This window comes from Antrostomus carolinensis, unplaced genomic scaffold (genome assembly GCF_000700745.2).
Source record: "Antrostomus carolinensis isolate BGI_N321 unplaced genomic scaffold, ASM70074v2 scaffold21179, whole genome shotgun sequence".
NCBI classification, from domain to species: Eukaryota; Metazoa; Chordata; class Aves; order Caprimulgiformes; family Caprimulgidae; genus Antrostomus; species Antrostomus carolinensis.
The window spans coordinates 10628-17688 of record NW_010339540.1 but is presented as its reverse complement, the minus strand read 5'-3'; positions in this window follow the sequence as shown (position 1 = coordinate 17688).

Here is a 7061-nt window from a genome sequence, read left to right as displayed (position 1 = left end):
GGGGGAGGGGGGGAGGAAACTGGTAGCCCTGACATGGTGTTAAGAACAGAAGAACTCTGGTCCTATAAAGAAGAAATTTCCATTTATTGCTGATTTGCTCATCGGATGGCCATTGCTTGTGTCTAGGGTTACTGACACACATTATGCTCTCCAAAGAGGAGGAGCCTTGTTCAGAGAAATTCAGAGTTCACATACTCTATTTCTGAACAACCTGTAATCTACTTTTGCATTTCATTGCAATATTTCTCATGGGTGTAACTTATATCCTGCCTGGAGTATTTTCCCAATTCAGGATTTTCAAAAGACACACTTACTGAAATAAAACATGGGAGACAATATGTAACTAAGGCTTGGAAAATCCATTTACTCGTGAGCAAAGGAAAAACTCTTTAAAAGATGCTAATAGGCTCTGATTGTCCTGTGTGCAATTTGATGTCTTCATCTTGTAACAAAACTCACAATCTACAATGAAATTCCTTGTTATATGTTCTACTAATAATTATCATTTTTCTTCAAAGAGCCAGACAAGTATTGGCAGACAAACTAGTGCTAGCTGATTTAATAGCACTATGAACTAGTAAATATTATTCCTATTTTACACAAATGTAAACTGAAATAGATGGAATAAGTATCTTATATTTCTTGCTGAGGGTCACAGAGACAGTCCCCTTCCAATTAGCATTCACATTTAGATGATCTGAGTATTTTAATGTGTCTCTAGGTCACTTTGTATTTTTCTCTTTTTATGAATTGGGCTAATACAGATTTATTTTTTTTTTCCATAAAATCCCAGTGCGCAGTGATTGCTGTTTAGCCATTTGCTCAGGGATTCATCATCTGAACACTAACTGCTCAGTCTTTGAAAGTAGATTAATTAAACAACATAGAACGTGATTCTCCAAAAGACTTCTGTTCTTTAGCTGAGGTGTGGTGACTTTGTTCAAATAATATATCCTGAAAACAAGCTGTGTAGGAATGTCATCACCTTGCTAGCATTTTAAAGTGTGCTTACACATCTGACTTCACATTCCTCTCCTCAAATATCTGATTCCATATTCCTGTTCTTCTGTGTAGCTTCAGTTGGAGAACATGTATTTGTACAGCTATCTGGAAAACCTGTGGCTGGATTGGAGGGAAATAGCAAATAAATCAGGTGGAGCCAGCTTCTCTTGTGGATATAAAGCTTGTTCTCTGTGATGAAAAAGGTTGCAGTGAGATGACTTTCAGAAGGCACAATCCAGCACAAACCACAGAAACCAACATTTGGCTAAAAGGAGCTGTTAAATGTGGCAAAGAAGAACGTTCCTCAGTTCAAGCTTGGGCTGATGGCAATTTAGGATGGTTAAACTAAATTGCCTCATGTTTATTGTTTGACTGGGCTCAGAGGAGCTCACTGTCACTGGCTTGTACTTTCGAGCAGGATTTTTAGGAGGGACTAGGCAAGTTCGTTCTTCCTCTGAAGAATATTTGTAGCTTATATTCAGGCACTGAGGGCTCAAGAACAGGCTTTGGGACTGGAGAAACAAAAGTCCAATTTGCTCTGTTAAAGTGGGGCCACTGCCCATGTGAATGATCTCAGCAAGTAGCAATGGTTGGTGCCCCTAGCCCTACCCTGCTCTTCCATGCATGACTGCAGGGGAGAGGAGCAGTGGGGAAGACTGGAGGGAGGTCACTTCTTATTTATCTCCCATCTCCTGGAAAGTTACTTCTTTCCCACACAATCACTTCTTGTTTAAATTGTGCCTTCAGTCTTTTAATTTCTTCACATTCTCCATTCAGCTTACAATAACAAAAATCTGCTTGATACATTTCAACTTTCTCTATCCTTACCTCTAGTACAAGGGTCACTGCTCTCTGCAGTTTAGCAGACTGCAGGATAAGTGCATACCACTCACTTAACTTGTGTGAGTTTTTTGGTGTGTTGTGTTTGGCTCTGATAGTTCAAGATTAACTGTGTGTGGCTGTGAGTGATGGTGTTTCTGAAAGATCTGCTCTTTATTAATCTAAGAGTTAAGACAACTTGGACCTGTGACTGATCTCATTGACATCAGGGGCAAAACTTGCACTGACTTAAGCACCTTTTAATTAAACCAGAAACAAATAACTAAACCAGCATCCACAAGTGTAGGGTAATTGAATTGACAGCAAAACTATAATCCTTCTCAGGCTCCAACACACCACTGGAATTTAACAAATTATTTATTATTCAATAAATTCTTACCTTCGTCGTAAATATGTACTTTTCTATCCAAAATTTTAATTTTGGCATAGAAAGAAAAACAGCTTTTCTTTCCAAGCTGTCAGATGACATTTTTCATAATGACCGAACAGCTTCTTTCTAGGAGAGGTTGTTCAAAGAAACCTCGGAATACATACAGCCAGATCTTCATCTCATCAGCATAGTCATCTTTCCAGGTGAACCTCACTGTAATGGCATTGCAGCCCCTTTGTGAACACCCAGGCTGTCCCAGTGTAGTCACCAAAATTCAACAAATCCCTCTGGAGTGTTTTAGGACCACAAACAGGGTTGCTTTATTGTTGAAGTTTTAACCCAAATGGCAGCCAAACACCATGCAGCCACTCACTCAGCCTCCCGTGCCCCAAGGGGTGGGGGAGAGAATTGGAGGGGCAAAGATAAGGAGCTTTGTGGGTTGAGATAAGAACAATTTAATAGCTGAAATAAAATAAATTTAAAATAATGATAATTGTAATGATAATGATAATAAAAAGATATATATATAAATGACTGATGCACAGTGCAATTGCTCACCACCCACTCACCAATGCCCATTCAGTTACCGGCTACAATCCCAGAGGAGAGAAAATACCAAAACCACACTCCTAGAAGAGACAGACAACCAGCTTTCCAGCCAACCCTCATCTATATACTGAGCATGATGTCATTGCATGGTATGGAATATCCCCTTAGCCAGTTTGGATCCATTGCTCTGGCTGTGCTCCTTTCTACGTGTACACTAGCAAAGAGCAAAGCATAGAAAGTTGAAAAGTCCTTGATTTCTTAGCAACAACTAAAAACATCAGTATATAATCAAGTCTTCTCATACCAATCCCATGCTAAATCCAAAACACAGCACTATTTAGCTGCTAAGATGAAAATTAGCTCTATCCCAGCTGAAAGCAGGACACCTACACATGGGGCCAGACAAACTTGCACCATAGCTTCATGTCCCCTTGCCGTAATAGTTCTTTGTGTGGATGAGACTTGCAGTGCCCATTACCTTTGGATGAATGTCGAGATTGTGATATCTTTCCTATTTTCATTTCTTTCTAGGTCAGAAGTTTTGTACTTTTTCTCTAGGGGTGCCAGACAGTGATAATCCCTAGATGTTACAGTCAGTGATTCCAATTATCTTAAATACAGGAGAATTTATTTTCCAGGGGAATGGCAAAGAAAATCTAAAGAAAAGTTAAGCAGCCTCCAAGTAGAACTGTGCTAATATTACAATGAGCACAGTTGGGTTTCAGCAGAAAATAAGATTCTGATCTCATTTAACTCACATCTGTGTCCGTCTACTGATCACACTGATTTTACTGATTCTCAACAACTGAAGTAAGATCAGAAACAGACTTTGCCTGTTTATGTTAGTTATTTGGTAAGCATAAAAGATGGTGAAGAATTTCTCATTTATACTAACAAATAGTATTACTAACAGCTGGGTCCAAAACTCACAATTGCATCTAACTAAAGACAAAATTCCTCCAAATTTGGAAATATTTTCAGTCACAGTGTAATAAGTCGTGATGATATTGTTTTGTATTATTCTCTCTTTCTGTCGCTGCACATTGCCTAATTGTCCCACCTCACTAGCACATCATTTAGATGATGAAAAACATGTTCTGACAGAACTGGAAAATCTAATATGGCTCTAAATATTTTCAGATTCCTTTTAAGACAAAATTATGTTACCTGAACACAAATTTCTGTTCTTAAAACCAAAACATTTTGTAACTGTTGACCTGATGGAACTTAGTTCCATTTACATTTATTTCTAAATGCTACAGGAAGCATAATTTGTTTTAGAGCCATTAAACACCCTTTGAGAGAAATCATGTCCTTGCTAACACCAGTAACAAAGCATCCGTTGGATTAAATGGGATCAGGTTCTCCCTCTCTTACACAAGAGTACGTGCACCACAACACTGGCTCATAGGTAAAAATACTTATTAAAATAAAATCAGTGCATGGTTATTTTGGTCAGTGACAATTTTAAAGGACGGGCTTTCTCCAGCACCCCATGCCTTCCCCAGCCATGCTCGGCACCCTGCCTCCCGTCCTCAGCCCTGCCAGGCTCCAGCTGCCTGGCCCCAAGGATGGGGCACGTTTCTCTCAGCCCCACTCAATGGCTCTTGTGAGAAAAAATTGAACGGGACTTGGCAGGGGATGAGAGGTCCTGACAGGGCAGGGAAGGAAAGAAATACTCATTTCCATGTACTCATTTCCCCAAAAGAGAAAGTTCTGTGTCACAAATTCTGATTTCAGTGGCAGCTGGGAAAAAAGCCAGATTTCGCACTGTTGAAGACCATGAGGTTTCTGTAGCAGCTTTTTTTTCTAAAATTGTGATCTCCAAAGTCCTCAGCTCTCCTCAAAGTCATTTCAGGCTTTTTGCAGACTGAGGGCACAACTGTATAGGTTCATGCTTATTCAAGGACTGTCTGAACAGCTCTGGGATGGGGAGAGTTAGGTGGTCAGTTTGTCTCATAATGAAAGCTAGGTTTCAACCAAGTATGTTATTAGGGCAGATTTCAGGACCACAGAAAACTGGCACAGAATTTATGACATTTAGAATATGTATTTTCATCTGCAAGATATGTTCTGTATCAGAACAACTGTGATAAAATTTAAAGCTTGATATTTTCTCTCATGAGAAATATAAAGGATATAAATATGTAAGAATAACACAATAACTAAATACTGTGAAGTATAATTCTAACAGTTTGCAAATATTTTCTTCTTTATAACAAGGCCTACATTTCCATTGCACTGATTTTGCACTTCCACTTACACTCGGTTATCGACCTCAACAGAGCTACTGGGTTGCAAAACATGTTCTGGCCAGAAGTTCATTCAGACAAAATTGTTAACACTATTCCTTTTGTTTTCTCTTAGATAATCCCCCATTACACCACAACTGGCAGCATGTTTCTGAGCAGTGCGCCGCCAAAATGACAATTATAGAGACGAAAACAAAGGGTACATTTTCCAAGGGATCATTTTCAAAGCAGAAGGCGGCTTATTAGTAAAGTCCCACAGAGATTTGTACAAAGGCCTGCACCATTCAAAATATTCATGAATGTGATCTAGAAGGAGTGTGAATTATTTGGAGATAACATCTGCAGATAAAAGGAAGTTACCTGAGCTATAAAAATGAAAGCTGAGGGTGTAAATCGTGGGAAGGTCTCAAAACACCTAGTGAAAATTTGATAAAATAGCAGGTGAAATTCTGTATTAACAAAGAGGAAATAATTGGTAATGAAAAAACAGTCCTAAATTTATGGTACCTTCTACCATTCTAGAAAGGTGTCTGTCAGCTATAATAGGAAGAGCTATGAAAACGTACCTCAGTGCTCAGTGCTAGGGAAAAAGCAAACTGCATGCTAGGAACAATTAGGAAAACAATAGTGAACAAAGAAAATATTAAACTGCTGTTATATAAACCATAGTCAGCAGGGATGATTAAAAGTTTGGACTAGTTTAAGAATGGATGACAATTAAATAGACTAAATCCTGACAATAATGAGATTTAGTAAAGGCTGAGCAGCATGGAAGAAGAGAATAAATTACAATTGCTGCTCTCTTGGAGAACCAGGACTCCGGTTATCAACTGAAGCTGGAAGCCGTACAACATGTAGCTGGGCAGTGGAATTCTTTACCACCACTTTTAGCATTCACCACTGTGAATGCTGAAAAGTCATATGTGATCAAAAAGAGACATGGCAGATTAGTGGAGGAAAAATTTACCAGGGACTACCTCCAACTCACAAAGTCCCCAGGCCACAAATCACTACAGATTGGAAAAATACATGGGAGAAGTGTTACTATGTACTTGTTCTATTCCTACACGCTTCTCTAGGCATCCACTATTGTTAATACCCTGACCAGAGAAAGCATGCTGTACCAGATGGACCTTTGGTCTGACCTGATACAACTGTACTTATGTTTTAATACTTAAAAGACTTGCAATACTGAAAAATCAAAAAAGGAAAGACTGCCCTTGTAATTCCAGAACACAATTCAGAGCACTTAGACCTAGCAGCACTCCTAAAAACAAAGCCCGCTGCTGTCTGAAAAGGAAAGGAGTTTCCTTCCACTGTTTCCTAATTTTTTCAAAATGCAAGACACTGGGATGGAAGTTTTATTCTTTTATACAGAGAGGACTCTCTCCACAGACTGGATGTTAGAAGATAATCCAAAAAGCCTAGAAGCATAGAAAAATTTAGACTGGGAGGACGAGTGAAGGTCACCAGATCCAACCTCCTCTCAAAGCAGACTCATATTTCAGAGTCAGAGCAGGTTGTTTAGGGCTTGCCAGGCTGGGACCTGAGTATCTCCAAGGACAGAGACTCCAGAACCGCCCAGGACAAGTGCACCAGGGCATGTGCAGTTTTGTTTTCTGTTTGTCCTAGCAGAATTCCTACTGCTGCAACTTACCAACACCTCTGTACCTGTGTTTGTTAGCACTCAGCTTCTGGGGCTCATTCCCCTCTGTCCTTGAGAATGAATGTGAGAAGGACTTTCACTGCCGGGAACAAGTGATTTGATGGTTGCTTTCTATCTAGTTAGTATAGCTATAAGTAGCTATTTATGCTGCAAGAATGTGAAGAATCCAGTGCTCAACATAGGGCAAGACTGCGTGAATTCAAAAAATAAAAATATCTTACAGTGGTATCTGAGGGATATTTCTTCTGAAAAACTGACCAGGAACTTTTCCTAAGAAACAAAACCACCATCCCCCCCCCCCCCCCAAAAAAAAAAGAGTCTGAGCATGAAAGTGCTTATCATCTTGATTTATTTTTGAATGGTAGTCTTTATAAAAGATTGT